Source organism: Crotalus tigris, unplaced genomic scaffold (genome assembly GCF_016545835.1).
Source record: "Crotalus tigris isolate CLP2741 ecotype Arizona unplaced genomic scaffold, ASM1654583v1 scf7180000017674.1595824, whole genome shotgun sequence".
NCBI classification, from domain to species: Eukaryota; Metazoa; Chordata; class Lepidosauria; order Squamata; family Viperidae; genus Crotalus; species Crotalus tigris.
The window spans coordinates 23359-42024 of NW_024096559.1; the positions used below are offsets into that span (position 1 = coordinate 23359).

The window sequence follows — 18666 nt, forward strand, 5'->3', positions numbered from 1 at the left end:
CAAATTATAAAAAGAATGTGATTTCTGTCAAGCTTTTAAAAGTTCCCTGTTGTTCCATTTAATACTCATCCTCTTTTCCTAGAAGGAAAGGGGCACAAAACAGATCCTGGGTAAAATTGTTCTCAGAGGAATATAAAGTACCTATAAAAGTACTGATACTGTACCACTGGGTGGGAGAGGAGAAGGAAAGGTATGGGCAGCCGTGCCCTTGAAAAAGAAGGCGCCTCAGGCTTCCCGTTTCAGAGCGCCTCTTCTAATCGTGATTGGCTGAGAATGCTTCCTTAATCGGACAAAGAGGTGGTGGTGACGTCACGCTTGCCCTCGTTACGCCTGTACAGCTCAGCCAATCACGATTAATAGAGGCAATCGGTTGTTCCGATTCAAACTGAACGGCGGGTGGGATTCGAAGCCGTTTTTGCTGGAGTGGATGCAGCGCAGTAGTCCGGCGGGGTTCAAACGGCCTTCCATCTCACGCGTCTCCGGGTAAGTTAAAATGGGGGAAGTAGAAAGAAGCGGCGCGGGAGGCTGGCTGGGATTTCAGGCGGCATTTGGGAAGAGGAAGAAGAAGCTGGGGGAAAAAAAGGGCGGTTTGTACATCGCCGGCATCGCGGTTCGTTTTATCAACGTGCTGCGTAGTTAAGGACTTTGCAGTTTCCCTGGAGTGTGGGCTCTGAGGGGAGAAGGCTGGGGTTATCTTTACGGCCGTCCTGAATATGTAACGGCCTTTTTATTTTACACGGTCCTCCCTTATTAAAGCAGGGTATTGTGCTTTTACCGAAGTTGAAACGGTCAGTCTTCATAGACAATTCCGAAAATAGGTTTCTTCTTCTCTCAAAGGGTGACGGGAAACGGACAAAATTAGGAAACGGGTGACGACGGACAAAATTACATTGACAGAAATGTCAGATGTTGTAGTAACAATTTTTTTTCCAGATTCCTTATAATGTGCAGATTAATAATCTGCTTTCCTCCGGAAAGCTGCTAAAAGCAGAGGAGTATAGAAATTGAGCTATTTTATTCAGATTAGGTTTATTCTCAGGAATGAGATCTTGTCAGAGGTATTACAAAAACAATAGGTTTGGAGGAGGGGAGGCTGAACGTGTAAGAAGCCTGAGGGACTGAGTCATTTAAAGAAGCAGGAGCCATTAAGGTATCTAAAGGTAGCAGAATTGAAAGCGCAAAGGTTATGATAGATGTATGTTGAGGGTGGTCTGACAAGACTTTGAAGGTAGGAGCAGTGATGACCTCTTAGACTTAGATTAAATAGTAAATAACATCCCAGTGAGGAATTTAATGTGATCTGCTCAGGAAGGGAGGTGGTCTGTTGACTTTGATTATGTCAGTGAGAAAGAATGTTAGTCATATCTGAAATTGTGAAACTGGTTGGACATGGTGCAAAGAAAAAAGCAAAGATGAAAGGTGGGGATTCTTTTCTTTGGTTCTGATTTGTTTGATGCAGTATATAGGAGGAGAGTTTAAGGAAAGGCAACTTTGCTCTTGGATTTAATGGTGGTGAAATATTGAAACTGAAATATATTAGGGAAGAGATTTGGGGATGAATGGAAGAGGAATGTTCTGTAATTGGAGCTACAGGTAATAAATAAATAAATAGAGGTAGGCCCTCTAAGGTGGCAAATTCATTCATGGATATGAGAGAGAATACACGGGATACAGAATACATCCTTAAGAAACTTCAGTGGAAAAAAGAAAAGCAGAAGCCTTCCTCTACCCCATATTAAATAATTTGGTAGAAGGACAGCATGTAGCTGAAGCTGAAAGTGGCAGTGCTGAAAAAAAATATTGAGAAGTTGTATTTTGGAAGATGATGTTATAATCATTTAGATAACAACAGTTTCATTGGACCATAGAAGACGGAATCAAATTTTGAGGACACAAATGGGGAGATGTCAAAAGTGGTGCTAAGGAAATAAGACTAAGTGGTAACATTTAAGAAGCTTGGAGGCAAAGATAAAAGACAAACTGGGCAGTGATTTAAATGGATTTGTTTATTTATTGTGCCTTTAAGTCAGATTTGACTCCTGATGAATACCTGGACTAGTCCTTGCAGGATTTTGAAAATGGTTTGCATTGCCATCTTCCTAGAGTTGAGAAAGAGTAACTGATCCAAAGATATCTTTGTGCGTAAGGCAAAAGTAGAACTCTAGCCTAATGCCTTAATGGGTACCTCAATCTGGCTCCCGCTTTAAATATACAGCCATTATTGATAATATAGCAGCATGATTAAATACATTAGAAGAACTAATAGTTGATTATATGTTGGAGAATGATAATAGTACAGTAGATATAGAATAAAAGTTGGGAGGTAAAATCAATAGAATGCATAAAAGTATAGGTAAAAAGACCCAGAGTAATCAGTTTGTCTAATGTAAGCTTTGATGCTTCTTGTTCCTGTTCCTTTTCTGATCAATAACAATAATAACTCCTTCACTTCCCTCTTATGCCAAATCCCTTGGCCGAAGGGCAGCAATCTTGCTTGTAATTATTACTTTCAGTATCTGATAACAGCTACTTTTCTGTGTCTTTAGAAAATGCATTCTTTTAAGTCCTTATCTAGTAGGTGCTTGAGGCTGCAGGAATGTAGGAACTGAAAATCATGTTCTGTCTTTGCTTCTTCATAACTGTGAAGCCATGGGACATTATATTTTTAAATTTGTGATTCTCTAAATAAGCATATAATATAACAACAACAACAATAATGGATATCTCAATTATCCCCCAAACCACTATGAATCTAATCTGCCAAGAGGTAGAGGCACAATAGTTCTTGTTCCCTTACCGAGAACTTTGTTTCTCAGAAAATGGAAGAAAGAAAAAGGGTCTGCTCATCCTGGAAGTGATTCTCATCAAGGGGAGGTAATTGGTTGAAGAAACAATATCTTGGGCAAATATTACCTTTTGAATTTTAATTGAATATTACCTTTGAATCTGTGAAATTTGGAGGACCTAAGATGACTCAAATTTATATACTGGTTTTCAGAAAATGGGATTTTAATAAGCTCCAATGGAAAGTAGATTGAATCCAGTGGTTTGAAACCTGAAGAAGAAAAGTGTCCAGGAAGTATAGGAAATCTTTTGGAAAAAAAAATATTGAATACATTTTTTAAGAAGAAGTAGTATTAGCCAATTTTATGTAGTGGTTAAAGCTTCAGGCTAGAAACCATGAGCTCCTCAGTTTGAAACACACCTAAGGCACAAAGTCAGCTGGATGACCTTGGACAGTCACTCTCAAGAAGGCAATGGTAAACCATTTCTGAAAAACATTGGCAAGAAAACTTCAGGGACTGGTCTAGGCAGTCTCTAAGATTTGGACACAATTAAACAGAAGAAGTAAATAGAAATGTCAAAAATGCTGAAGACATGAAAGAAAAATCACATAATTCAAGAAAAAGATAGATGATTATAAAAACTGGAGGGATTGTGTCAAAAAAGGCTAAAGGTTAGAATGAACTGAAACTTGCATGAGTGCCAAAAGCAACAGATAAAATATCTAATACATTATCAAATACATTATCCTCAGAAAGAAAGTATTCTAGTTGCAGTTCTCTAAATAAGCATCCCTTACATTGTAAGGAGAAAAGGATGAATTGGTAATAGATAATGTTGAGAACACAGAACTTTTTTATTGTTATTTAGTAATTTATAAAAGGTTTCCCCTATCCAGTCATGTCCGACTCTAGGAGGCGGTGCTCATCTCCATCTCTTAGCTGAGAGAGCCAGCATTATCTATGGCCAGCATGACTACCATGTTTCCCCAAAAGTAAGACATACCCCCAAAATAAGCCCTAGCTTGATTTTTTTTGGGTTGGATCTAATATAAGCCCTACCCCCCAAATAAGCCCTAGTTTGGGGTAAGGTACACGCCTAAAAATCAAGCTGGGGAGGGGTTGGAGCTTACCATTGCAGCCAGGCTTCCTATGGGTGGGGATGTCGATGCTGGAGATGAGTGGAAAAGACACCCCCCCCAAAAAATGAGACCTGGTGCTTTTTTGGGGGAGGAAGGAAAAAAAAAAAGTCCGGGTCTTATTTTCAGGGAAACAGTATGTGCCAAGGCACACGGAACACTGTTACCTTCCCACCAAAGTGGTACCTATTTAACTATTTGTATTTGCATGCTTCAGAACTGCTAGGTGGTCAGGACTGTGGTAGATAATACTGGGCTGTCAGCTTTCCAGCTGACAAGCTCAATGTCTCTGAGTTAACCTTTCTCCACGGAACTGGTCCCTGGTGCCCAAAAGGTCGGGGACCTCTCCCAACCTTTTGGGCACTAGGGACCAGTTCCGTGGAGAACGATTTTTCCGTGGACCAGAGAATGTGTGGTTCTCCAGCACTGGAGATGGATAATCCACGCAGTGGGTTGAGACTGTATTCCTGGCCAATCAGATCAGTCAGCCAAAGTTGCCACGCCCCGTCTTGGACCATGATCCTCCAGTCTTGACTGATCTTGCCATGAAGAGACATCTACAACTTTTGGCTCCTGGGCAGGTATAGTTCCTTTCCATTAGGGGGGATTTTTTCTAGTAGCTGAAATTGCTTAGTTTAAAAGTTAATTAGAGATAATTTAATTCAATTTAATTGACCACTCAAAAATTTCCTTGCTAAATTGTAAAACTCAGGAAGTCAGATTCCTACAGGGGAAACCTCCCCCACTTAAAAGGGGGAAATCCCTAACTCCCCTCCCTAACCAACCCCAGCCACCTTCCAGCAGCCAGCAGCCGCCTTAAACAAACGGGGAGGCTCGGGCAACCCCTCGCGTTTAAAACAAACAAACAAAAAAAAAAGACAGAAAGGCAAGCAGTTAGCGAGGGAAGCGGAGGACAAAGGGGACGCATGCTGGGAGGGAGATTGATTAAGGGAAACAGCTGGCGTGCGAAGGAGCAGTCTTTTCACTCCAGGCTGCTCAGGATTTTTTAAACGAGGCGCCATTGTCTGCACAGCTGGAAGCACGCGCAGCTCTTTGTTACAACCGCACGTGGCATAGGCAGCCTTGTTAACACATGCGCAGTAGTTTCCTGGCAGCGGCGGCCATATTTTTTGTCCAAACAGGGGAGTTAAAGTTCCTTAAGAAAGCTAGGTTCAGCCGCTGGAGTGAATTAATAGGCAAGCAGTACTGGGGTACTAAAGCATCTATTATTCATTCAGAGACATTCAAATCAGACACATAGCTACTGGTTCCAGGACTTGGTGTCTTCTACCTAAAGTAAATAAGAACCTTTCATAACTAACTGTGTTTAGTTGCCTTTGGCTCCTTCCAGACTTCGGGTCCCCCATTAGTGGCCCGTACGCCTCTGGATTTAGTGGTGGGTTCCAGGCATCCCCAGTCGCGTGCCTGTCCTTACCCACCATAGTCAAGCCGGGTTCCAGGCATTCCCATTAGCGTGCCTGTTCTTATCCGTGCACAGTGACTAACTCTGACAATTCGGCAGAGTCTGCTCCTGAGTTCCAGACGCCCCCAGTAGTGCGCCTGTCCTTACTCAAATTTGGAGCTCTCCTACTACCTGGGTCCCCCCTATCGCGGCCCAGCGTTAGTGGAGAATGGAGGAAGCAATCATTCCCTCCACTGGAGCCCCGCCTTCATCCTCTGGAGCACCTGCTTCAGAGGATTCGGAATCCTCTGCAGCCCCTAGAAAGGCTGCAAGGAAGTCATCAAAGAAGGCTGACAAACAGGCAATCAGAAGACACCAAGCCCTAGAAAAAGAGTTCGACAGAGCCCAGAAAAGGGCCAGAATTGAAAATAGGCAGAATGGGGGAATAGGTCTGATCTACCGCTGGGTCTCCCTTCATCCCCACGGGCCATTTGGTCATTAGGGAGCTCATCACAGTCCCAAACAGAGGGTGGGATAGGCGAATTCTCATCGCTCTCCCGATCCCCCTCCCCACGGAGGTTACAGGAAACCCCGAGGACCATGCTAACCACAGCACCTGCAGGGTCGCAGGCAATGGTCACTCCTCCTGCATTGACGGGGGATCTGCTAGCTACCCTAATAGCACAGGCAGTGGACCGTGCATTTGAGGCCAGGGCTCAAACTTCAAAAGCCAAGTCTCTAGGACTTAGAACGAGGCATCGGGAGGAAACGGAGGACCATCAGGACCTCTCCTCCGTCTCAGACTCGTCGGTCTCTGAGGAAGCTTACCTGGACCAGCCAGGTACGTCACAAGGGATTCAAATGTCTGAGGAGGAGGAGGACACCTCACCTCAAGGGCCGTCCTTCAGCGGCCTGTTTAACCCTTCTCTTTTTGTTACTATTCTGCGCAAGGCTGAGGCCACAGCCCATCTGGGGCATGGGACACCAGCGGAGCCTGTCACAGTTGACACGGAGGCTGAGCCGACGTTCGCCGAAAAGGTAACCACTCAACACCGCATACCATGCCCGACCATGTTCCTAAACACAATAAGGAAACAGTGGGCAGCGCCAACCTCCCTACCGCTTCCTAGCAATGCGGAGAGGAAGCTATTTAACGTAGCAAGGGAGCTAGAGGGAACATTGGAGGTGCCGGTGGTGGACGAACCCATAGGTCCCCTGATATCGGACACGGCCATATCAGGAGATTTTGCTGAGGCTCTTAAAGCCGAGGACCGAAAGAGTGAGTCCAACTACAGGAGAACGCACCAGGCAATAGCTTGGGCTACCAGGGCGTCTACCTCCGCGTCCTTTTTCACCAGAGCCACACTTTGTTGGCTCCGTGAGCTACAGGGCCGGGTTCCCATGGAAGATATACGCACTCATCAGGAACTCAGCAAAATGGTAGCGGCCACGGAATATGCCTCGGACGCAACACTGTTAGCGACCAAGTTTTCAGCCAAGGCAATGGCGGCAAACAACACGAGCAGGCGCATCCTCTGGCTAAAGAACTGGCAGGCGGATACCAAATCCAAGTGGAAATTGGCTTCGGCTCCGTACCAAGGGGCAAAGCTGTTTGGTGAGGCACTAACGCCATACCTGACAGAGAACAAGGACAAGCGCAAGGTCCTTAAACACATGCTTAAAAGGCAGGACAAGAGACCCGGCTCCTGGGGAAGGAAACAATCCTTTCGTACGGAAGCCAGGGTCAACTACTTTCAAAATTCCCAACCCTTCCAAGCTAGACAGGATAGGGAAAGACAGGGGGACAGACAGAACACAAGACATAGGCAAACACAGGGAAGACGGCCCTTTCGGGGGAACAACCGCCCCTTCCGCCGTACCAGATGACTCCCGCCCAGACCTTCCCATAGGGGGCAGACTAGCAGGGTTTGCTCCCCAGTGGGAAGAGACCACCACGGACGTATGGGTCAGGAACACCATACGTCATGGTCTATCTCTAGAATTTCTCTCAAAGCCCCCGAACCGCTTCCGCCCGTGCCCCTGTCCCACAAACCCAACAAAGAGAAGGCTCATGAACGAGGCCGTTCAGCACCTTCTAAACATACGGGCCGTAGAGCCGGTGCCTATGAACCAGAGAGACCAGGGGTTTTATTCTATCCTCTTCGTGGTCCCAAAACCCTCGGGGGGTTGGAGAGCCGTTTTGGATTTGAAAAGGCTAAATTTCTACATAAAATACCGCAAATTCAAAATGCAGACACTACGCTCCATCCTTGGAAGCGTAAGGAAAGGGGATTTTCTGGCATCGATCGACCTCACGGAGGCATACTTGCACATCCCTATCTCTCTGGCTCACCGCCGCTTTCTACGGTTTGCCTACAGGGGGCACCATTTTCAATACAGGGCACTTCCATTCGGCCTGTCATCAGCGCCCAGGGTGTTCACCAAGATTCTGGCGGTTCTGGCAGCACAACTAAGAAACGTACCAGTCAGAGTCCAGTGCTACCTGGACGATATTCTAATCCAGTCATCGTCCGCCCAGCAGTCTCGGGCGGACCTAAAGTTAGTGATAAAAATGCTGCAGGACCACGGCTTCTCGGTGAACTTTCCAAAGAGCCATCTAACCCCAACTACGAGAATACTCCACCTGGGAGCGGTCATAGACACAAAGGAATGCAAGGTGTACCTATCACAGGAACGCCTCAGCAGCATAAAGAAAGCCGTAAAACAGGTAAGCCGCGGTCAGTCAGTGACGCTGGTCTGCCTCTCCCAGCTGCTAGGGAAGATGATATCGACCATAGCAATAGTTCCTTGGGCAAGGCTGCACTCAAGAGAACTGCAGTGGTTCATGCTCCCGTTTCAGAGACAGCAAATCAGTGCATCCCGGAAGAGGGTAGGCATACCTCTGAGAGTACGACACTCCCTCAGGTGGTGGCTATCTCCAGCTCTCCTCAGGGGGTCCCCCTTCAGGGAACCAGACAGAGTAGTAGTCACAACAGATGCGAGCTTATTCGGCTGGGGAGGCCACTTGGGGACCAAGTGGACACAGGGCCGCTGGTCAGCGGTGGATCTCCGACACAACATAAACTGGCTCGAGCTGCGGGCTATTCACCTAGCGTTAAGGCATTTTCACAGCAGCATAAAAGGCAGGCACGTACTGGTCCTGACGGACAACGTGACAGCCAAGGCCCACATAAACCGTCAGGGGGGCACACACTCTCGCTCGCTCTCGGCCGAGGCCCTCCTACTGGGGGCCTGGGCGGAACAAAATCTGGCCTCCATAAAGGCCGACCACATATCGGGGGAGGCAAACATCCAAGCAGATCTGTTGAGCAGATCAACAATAGATCACTCGGAGTGGCAACTACACCCGAGGATCTTCAGGGAGGTCTGTCACCGCTTCGGGCTTCCCCAGGTGGACCTTTTTGCCTCTCCTTCCAATGCCCACCTAACTCGCTTCTTCTCCCGATTCCCATCCAAGGGAGCAGAGCAGACGGACGCGTTACGGAGCCCATGGCCAAGGGGGCTCCTGTACGCGTTTCCACCCTTACCTCTCCTTCCGGCGGTAGTACGCAAGATTCTGCGGGAAAGGGCCGAGGTAATCCTTGTGGCCCCTTATTGGCCAAGGAGACCTTGGTTCGCAGACTTGAGGAGTCTCTCCCGCACGAATCCATGGCGGATTCCTCCGGAGAGGATCTCCCTCAAGCAGGGGGAGATCTCCCACCCAGAGCCACAATGGCTACAACTAGCCGTCTGGCTCTTGAACGGTCAATTTTAGCCAAGGGGGCTTGCTCACAGGGTGTAATTAGGGTCATACAGGCATCAAGGCGCCCCTCCACGAACCGTATCTACGAGGCCACGTGGAGAAGCTTCCAATCATGGTGCTCTAAACAGGAATTGTTACTCGAAGGGATCACAATTCCCAAGATCCTAGAATTTTTACTAGATGGCCTAGAGAGGGACCTCTCGCCAAACACACTGCGCAGGCAAATCGCCGCCCTCTCAACTATACTTTCTGCCAGCCCCGGTGAATCCTTGGGCAAGCATCCCTTAATACGATCCTTCCTCAAGGGGGCTGCAAACATCAGACCGCCAACCGTGCACAGGTATCCATCGTGGGAACTACCACGAGTACTACAAGCTCTTACCAGAGCGCCCTTCGAACCACTCAAAACATGTGACATTCGCTATCTGACCCATAAGGTAGCATTCTTGGTAGCCATCACGTCAGCTCGGCGGATATCCGAGTTAGCTTCTCTCTCAATGAGGAAGGACCTGTGCCATTTTCACAGGGACAAGGTAGTCCTAAGAATAGACCCTTCATTCATTCCAAAGGTCAACTCCCTTTTTCACAGATCACAGGAAATAGTCCTACCAGACTTCTGTCCAAACCCAGCTCATCCCCTGGAGCAACAATGGCACACCTTGGACGTACGCAGGGCACTAAGACATTACATTTCACGCACAGCGGAATTCCGACGCTCGGAAGCGCTTTTCATATCCTTCAACCCTGCTACTAGGGGCCGGAAGGTCTCGTCCTCTACCATCGGTAGGTGGATTAGGGCATGCATCACGGGGGCATACCAGGCGGAGTCCTTGCAAGTCCCCAAGCATATCACGGCCCATTCCACAAGGAGTGCTGCCACCTCAGCAGCATGGGCCATGCAGGCTTCTATTGAAGAGGTATGCAGGGCAGCCACTTGGGCCTCGCCCTCTCCATTCATTCGTCATTACAAAATCGACAGGTACTCCTCTGCAGAGGCCTCCTTCGGTAGGAGGGTTCTCCAGCAGGTGCTAGACCAAAGTTACACACGGGACCAGTCTATTCCCCAACCCAAGGGACAATAGGCTTTGGTATGTCCCACTGCGTGGATTATCCATCTCCAGTGCTGGAGAAGGGGCGTTGACTTACCTGAACGCCTTTTCTCAGCACGGAGATGGATAATCCACACCCACCCTTATAGACTAGAATAATAGGGTATATTTAGTGGAGCCAAAACGTCTTACTGTCAGTCAATGGCTGCGCTCGAGTCAAGACTGGAGGATCATGGTCCAAGACGGGGCGTGGCAACTTTGGCTGACTGATCTGATTGGCCAGGAATACAGTCTCAACCCACTGCGTGGATTATCCATCTCCGTGCTGAGAAAAGGCGTTCAGGTAAGTCAACGCCCCTTTTGTGTTCTGCTTGCATCCCACGGATGGGGTTTTGTTTGTTTGTGCAGACTGGTTGCTGGCATGCCGCTGCTCAGTACCGGTCCACGGACCGGAGGTTGGCAACCCCTGTCTTAATTGTCAGCCATCACAACCCTCTCTATATTAAGCCTTTATTATTTTTACAAATAACTTAAGGTGGCACACATATCCCACATATCTTTTTCCTCCTAATTCCCCGCGACAACAACCGTGTAAGTTAAGCAGCGCTGAGAGAGTGAATGGCCCAAGGACATTCAGCCAGCTATTACACCTAAGGTGGGACTAGAACTCATAGTCTGTGGCTTTCTAACCTGATGCTTTAACCACTTGACAAGACCAAAACTGCTCTTTTATTACTATTTTGCATTATTAAGTTTCAGAAGGGAAATGGAACCCTAGCCAATCATCATTATACCGTCGGAGGAAACTGCAGTTTATGACAGACCAGGAGAGGGAAAAGAATTTAAATGATTTTCAAGTCTTCAGGGCCAAGAGAGGAGATGTTCCTACTTCCAAGAGGCAAAGAATGAGGAATTGGGAAACAGCAAAGTTGCCAGCTTAATGTTCATATTGAGTAGGATCCTTGAACAGATAAAACAGCACATTTGTCAGGACCTGGATAGGCATACAGTGATTTACAGGAGCCAACATTTATCACAGATTGTGACAGGCTAACTTTACCATCTTTGATAGAATCATTAGTTTAATAGATCAGGAGAACAGTTAGACTTAGTGAATCTGGACTTTGTCTAAGTTTCAAATTGTTTGTAATATCCTTAGTAAAATTATACAATATAGATGAGGTAGCACAGTTGGCTGAGAAACCACATCCAGAGTGCTTGTTAATGGCAATCATTCAGCATTTCTATCAGTGACTTTGATGAGGTAGTTCAGATGTTGCTTATCAAGTCTGTAAATGATTAAAAGCTGAAAGAGATAGGTTTTATCATTGCAGGAGAAAGAATATTTTTAAAGTCCAGAGTGATTTGAGTAATGAGCAAAATGAGTAGAATTTAACCAGAAGAAATATAGACCTCTTCTTCTGGGTAGGAAAAATGAAAAGCATAAGCAAGGAATGAGACTTGGCTTGGCAGTAGTTCATGTTTGCTTAATAGAGATGTACTAAATCCTGCAGTGAGTAGGAAGTTGAACTAGATTACTCCCAGCTCTGATTCGAAGACCAAGATAACACATGATCTTATTTAATTTATATTTAGCTTATCTTTAAAAAAGAAATCCCATGCTGATTTTATGTCCAGTAGATATAAATATTGAGGGAAAGTATTTATTTAGAAAACTGTATTTAAATACATTTTCAGCCTGAATTCTTGGCAGCCATTCTGAAAGACTATTGCTATTGTGGTTCTCCTTCTCTAGTCAGGAGGCCTTTTTGTATAGCACAGGAAACCCTTGTGTTACAATGAGAGTTCCATCGCTGACAGACAGGGTGGATTTGATTTAAATCACGATTTAAACCATGATTTAAATCACTAATAAAAAGGCTTGATTTAAATCAACTCGATTTAAATCATAATTTTTAAAGAGCAACTGTCATCTCTGTCTTGCAGCGGCTTCTCCTCTGACCCGCTGTTGACTCACCGACAGTCCCATCCACTTTAATATGACAGCTGGTGATGCGGCAGAGACACAATGAGGTGAGGGACTTGGGGGAGCAGGTGAGTGGATGCCCGCTAATAGGTGCGGCCATGATGGATCTGAAATGACAGGTGCTCTTTAAATGTAAGGTCTCATTCTTGCTGGTAGTTAGAATCTTTATTATTATTATTATTATTATTTGCAAACAAAATGAAGGTTTCCTATTTAGAATAATAAGTTGTCAGGTTAGTAAAACAGCGATATCGGAAGGGATTTTAGGTTAATAGGTTAATCATACATAGTTGGAGAACTACTCATTCTTTTATTTAATTAAAACATTTAGAGCCTGGTACAGATGCATTTCTCTCCAAACAATCATACACTTTAAGAAGGCATTCAAGATGGACTGGACTTAGATCTCTTGTCAGCGTGGAGGAACTCATGACTTAGGACATGTTTGACCCCTCCCTCAAGCTCAGCCTGGTCAACCCCCAGAGATAGGTGGTGTGGGTGGAAAATATGAGATATAGTGAACTGTGTTGGGTAAATTAGATTTTACTGTATTTCTTTTTATTTGAGCTTTTAATTTATTTTGTTACTATTTTTATTCCTTATTTTTCTCTACTTTGTACATTTTTCTTTAGCCAAAAACAAATAAAATGTTGGACATGCTTCTGCATAATTAAATTAGTAGAATTAATTGGGCATAAGCGTCAAGCCCTGGAAATTTGCCGAAAGATATTAGGAAACTGCAGTGCTAATACTGACCTATGGTATGTTCATGTTGCCCAACATGAGAAATCACCAGCTTAAATCTAACATATAGGTTGTGTGCATTTTATATAACCAGATTCTGACATAAGCACAGAATCATTTTGTGACCTCACAGAATCTCTGAATCTGGGCATTCCTAAAGATTTCTCATTTGGAAGAGAGCTACTGAGATATTTTTGCATTGAAGTGGCTAGCTTTGACTTGTAAGACAATTAGGTGTTAGTTACTATTCTTTTTTGTGAATTTTGTGGGGGGTTTTCTTTAGTTCTAAGATTAATGGATATAGAATATTAATGATAAATATTCAAAATTACATGAGCAGATTACTCCTTACATGAAACTACCTATCATTTTCTGTCTAAAATTTGCTTTGAAGGAAATTTGAACTCTTTGAAATATATTTGGAGGATAGTTAGATATAGGTTAGGTATAAGAATATTTAAACAAGAAATAGATTAGACCAGTGGTGGCGAACCTATGGCACGCGTGCCAGAGGTGGCACTCAGAGCCCTCTCTGTGGGCACCCGTGCCATGCCCTGGAGATGGCAACTGTCCCTCTTCAACCAGCTAGCTGCCCGCTAACTCGCCGAGGTCCCATGTGGCCGGATGCATCCCAGCACCCATGCGCTCACTGGCCTCTTTGTGTGGGGGCAGATGGTGTCAGGCAGCAGCCGCCCTAGCCCCTGCCTTGCCTGGATCTCCCCCAACCCTCCCCGGCCCCCACAGGCGTCCCTCCCCATGAGCAACATCGAGGTGATCACACCCACCTTGGCCACACCCACTCAGTCTGCCATGACCACCACAGCCACGTCCACCCAGTGGGCCACGCCCACCTGGCACTCAGCGATAAATAAGTGAGTTTTGGATTGTTGTTTGGGCACTCGGTCTCTAAAAGGTTCACCATCACTGGATTAGACCAAAGTGGATTAGAGGGAGGGTACTTTCTCTCCAAGGGAGTGGAGCACCTTCTTCTAGTTCAGCGGTGTCAAACTCACAACATCACGTGACGTGTCGCGACGTATCGTGACTTTTTTCCCATTGGGGTGGGTGCTGTTTTGCCATGACGCATCTGGCCCACGGGCTGTCAGTTTGACACCTCTGCACTAGTGGAATGACATTGGATACTGCTACTACTTATTTAAGAAGTCCTTGACTTATCATAATTGAGCCTAGAATTACAGTCACAAGTCATTGTGATTGTCCAGCTGGTCATTACACAATTGTGCACAGCTATATGACCTTTTCTGCGGTGGTCATTAAGTGAATGCAGCGGTCAATTAAGCAAATCTACCCACTTGGCATTTTGTGCCAGAAACTGAGAAAAAGCATTGAAAGTTGTGGTACTGTGACCACGGGATCCTGCAAATGGCTGTAAAGGTTGCCAAGTACACAAAATGCGATCGTGTAAGCACAGGGCAGTGGTACAGCCATCAGAACTTCAAAGTCAGGTTATAAGTACCTTTTAAGGCAGAGTTCCCCAACCTTTCTGGGTTGGTGGCCCAGAGGGGGGAAAGAGGAGATGATTTTGTGGGTGGGGCAGGTGCATGTGTGTGTGTGTGTGTGCGCGTCCGCACGACCACCCACGATGTTTGTGGTGCAGCTCACGCAAGAGGGGCCGTAAGTGCCTGCAACAAGGCTCATGTGAGTGGGACCATGAGCACTCGCAGCTCACAGGTTGGGGAACCCTATTTTAAGAAGTCCATGATAACTTTGAAAGAATGCTAAGCAACCAGTTACTAAATGAGGACTACCTGTACAGAATTGTAAATTTAGTAATACTGGGTTTCAAAGCTATTAAACCCATAAACTAATGTTTTGAGATAACAGAAACAGCTCAGTTGCTTTTTTGCTTCACATTTCTCAAAATTATACCCTTTCCAGGCAGACCTAGTTTATGTGTAAGCGGAATGTTGATTCACTGATTTTTTTTTCTTATCTTGCAATATTTATCTTCAGAGTGAATATTAATGAACATACAACCTTAACAATATTGATTGTTGAAGTAGTTGTCATTCACTACAGAGTAACAGTTTTGACTTCTTGGATTGCTACAAATATTCAAAGTTCTGCATATTTTCCAGCTTTCATTATTTTTCTGCAATCTGCATTAAGTTAGGTGGGTAGGTAGGTAGGTGTGTGTGTGTGTGTGTGTGTGTGTGTGTGTGTGTGTGTGTGTGAATGATACAAACAGCCTTAAGAGCTCTTCCCATTAAAGAAATATGTTTATTTTTAGCTACATGGGAATTTTTGAAGCAATATATTTTTTTCTTTTGTCGGAATCAGAACTGTTCCGGTTTTTTGTGTTGTCATTTAAAACAGGGGTCTCTGGGCCACAGCCTATTTGCAACTGAGATGCAGGCCAACGCACACATGTGCACACAGCTCAACTTGCGTGAGCATTGGCCTGGTATGCACTTATGCGCCAACAGCTCAATTTGCAGCCAAGCTGCATGCGCGTGTGCACCGCCCTGCCACTCACACAAGTCGAACTCACACGGCCCCGTTCCCCTCTATGTCCCCAGCCGGGCCGCCAAGCTACAAAGGTTATGGATCGCTGATTTAAAAGGCTGCCACTAGTTATGCAAGCAGATGTGTTTTTAAATTAATAGCTTAGAAGGGAAAGGTCAAATACGCTTTTCTTTAAATGATTTGCTTTGCTTTGACATAATGCTAGTCTTTCCCACCCTGGTATGCACTGAATGTGTTATTTTATAGCTTGCTTATTTTCTAGCCAATATAGCAAACTAATACTTATAGGAACTGTAGTCCAGAATTCTGAAGGGCAGGCAATAGAGTAAGATATATTTACAGGTTGAAAGACATTAATGGTAGTGATTCTGTGATGGAGAGAAAAATGTTTTAGTGGTGAAAAAAAATAAAGGTCAGAAGAAAAAAAACTACACAGAAATAAAGTGACAAAGGAATGGATCAAGACAGTTTGTGGCACCTGAAGCCGGCTTACAATAGTGGCCAAAATTGTGGAAACCATTTGGGAAAAGTGTACAGTAGAAATGCCATCTTTGGTTAAGTTTCCACCCATTTTTCTTCTACTTTCTTTATAACTGTAGCCTTGTTCACTTAATAATACTATTTTACATCGCTTTCTGGGCGACCAGTCAACTCTTTGCATCATTACTTTAATTTTATTACGTTTTACAAGCTCACTAAATGAAAGAACACAAAAAAAAACCAATCAACTTGATAGCGATCATATAACACATTGACAAATGTCCTCCTCTCAGCTTCAATACATGACATCAATAACTGAATCCTACTGTGATCTGATTGGCTCATTGCCAAAACAAGATGACACCCGATTGGCTCTCTAAATGCTCATGCTCATTGGCTACAATCAGATGAAGGAAAGCTACCTGATATCAACCTAAGCAAGTTTTGCTTCCTTTTTCTGGTTATTTGGCTATAACTTTTCATAGAATACAGTACAGATAATTGAACATACTTTGTTGCATTACTTTCCTGATTAAATTATCTTTCCTTTGATATATAATTTTATGGTACTACTCCAAAAATAAAAGTGGAATTATTAGCCATTAAACCTGAAAAATATACTTTTCCCAAAAGATTCCCATCATTACTGTATAATGCTTGAGGAATTATAATTATTAAAGGTATGTATTTAGCCTGACTCCTAACTTCTGTAGACAGGTACTCATAGCAATTCTGTGAGGTTTAGTGACACTGTAATTTAGTAATTAATAACACTGAATAGTATTTATTAATATTCATGTTAAGCCTCTAAAGCAGAGGTCCCCAACCTATGGGCCACGGCCTCTTGGCCGCCAGGCCACGTGAGTAGTTAGTGTGCATGTGCTAACCCCCCCCTCATGCTACCGTTGATGCAAGTGTTGTGCAGGTGGCAGCAGCGCTGCTAGTATTGTGCAGATGGCAGCGCCGCAAGTGGCAGGTGGGCCACAGCATGATCCTTGTGCCGGGAGCAGGATCGCTGCAGGCCGCATTATGAGCCTCACGCAGGGGCAGCAGTGCGAGCTTCACGCTGGTGGTAGCATTGCTGTGAGCCTGGAGGACAGGCGCGCTGTCACTGAGAGCCTTGCGTGCATGCTCGCAGCCCCATTTATATGATGCGTATGCTCGCAGCCTGTACGTGCGCGTGTGGCCACACTCATGTTTGCACATGCGCATGTAAGGCCCCTGCCCCTCCCTCTCCCACTGGGCCACCAAAACAAAAAAGTTGGTGACCCTTTCTCTGTAGGGTTTCCTGCCTGAGCAGGGGGTTAGACTAGATCAGGGCTTTTCAACCTTTTCACCCATTGTACCACTTTTAGAATATGGCAACATCCGAGTACCACCAGTCACCTAGCAAGGTGTCCAAAACTTGATGACCAAAAAAAAAAAAAAGGAAAAAAGTGATAAAGTACAGGTAGTCCTTGACTTACAACAGTTCACTTAGTGACTCTTAGAAGTTGCAATGGCACTGAAAAAAATGCCCCCCAAGGAACAGCCGAGCAAGACACCTGCCTGCCCACCCGGCTGCACTCTTCCTCCTGTCTGAGGTTTCCATTGTTGTGAGCATTTCCGTTGAGGATTGGCGGTGGAGTGGGGGGTGTTTGGTTTTTATTCCCCCCATCTGCTGGGTGGTTGCAGCAGGTTTTGGTCACTTCACATGACCCTGGGACACTGTGACCGTCATAAATATGAATCAGTTGCCAAGCATCTGAATGTAAATCACAAGACCCTGGAGATGCTGCAACATTCCAGCTGACTGGCGCTTCTTCTGGGCTCAGCAGAAGTACCAGGATCAGCGCTGCTTTCCTGCTGATTGGTGCTTCTCTCAGGGCTCAGCAGAAGCACCAGGATCAGCGCCGAGCTCCAGCTGGAGCCTGGCGCTGATCCTGGCACTTCCACTGAGCCCTGACAGCCTGAAGAAGCACCGATCAGCTGGAAAGTGGCACTGATCCTGGCACTTCCGCTGAGCCCTGACAGTCCCAAAGAAGTGCTGATCCTGGTGCTTCCGCTGAGCCCGACAGCCCTGCAGTTCCAGCCATCTCTTGCTCAGGCTTGTGCTGTGCTGCCACTGGTTCAGCTCATTCCCTTCCCCCACTACCACTTTTCTAGGATGGTCATGTACCACAGGTGGTACCCGTACCACTGGTTGAAAAGCCCTGGACTAGATGACCTCCAAGGTCCTTCCAACTTTATTATTATTATTATTATTATCAAATGGTCCAGCAGTCAAGAAATTTGGTGCAGACTAGTTTTGATATGGTAAAAATATCTTTGTTTTTCCATTGTTCAGGCTTCCTCTTTTTTGTAAAACAAGCGTCCAAGGAATGTTGTATTCCTTCAGACAGAACCCACAAGATTGTAATACATAATTGTATACTTATGCTGTTTTCTCTGAGTAAAGTAGATGGCAACAGTCTTTCCTAAGTTGCTTTCCCATAGAGAGGAAAACATCTTTTTCCTTTTGGCCCTCTTATGCTTTAAATAATTGTATTTACATTTTGATATAGCTAAGGTACATATTTATTTATTTACTTATTTATTTATGAGACTTCTATACCGCTTTAAGTGCAAGCACTCTCTAAGCGATGTACACCAGTAAGCAATGTATATATATTTTACGTTGCCCCAACAATCTGGGTCCTCATTTTACCTACCTCGGAAGGATGGAAGGCTGAGTCAACCTTGAGCCGGTGAGATTTGAACCGCTGACCTGCTGAACACAGTCAGCTAAAGTGGCCTGCAGTGTCTAGTGCAGGGGTAGGCAACCTTGGCTCTTTTATGACTCATAAGGACTTC

General features: G+C 45.3%; 1 protein-coding gene across 9 annotated transcripts in view; it reads left to right on the forward strand.

The window, feature by feature from the left end:
- Window positions 1–360: 360 nt before the first annotated feature.
- Window positions 361–18666, forward strand: part of RACGAP1 (Rac GTPase activating protein 1) — a 45049-nt gene continuing 26743 nt past the window's right edge. For 2 of the 9 annotated variants that reach the window (XM_039337300.1, XM_039337301.1), the window contains exons 1-2: window positions 425–483; window positions 12084–12170. The gene's annotated coding sequence lies outside the window, so the exon portion shown is untranslated. Of the gene's footprint in view, window positions 484–12083; window positions 12192–13066; window positions 13089–18666 lie in introns of those variants that run through there. The other 7 variants (XM_039337298.1, XM_039337299.1, XM_039337302.1 and 4 more) reach the window with 6 other exon arrangements.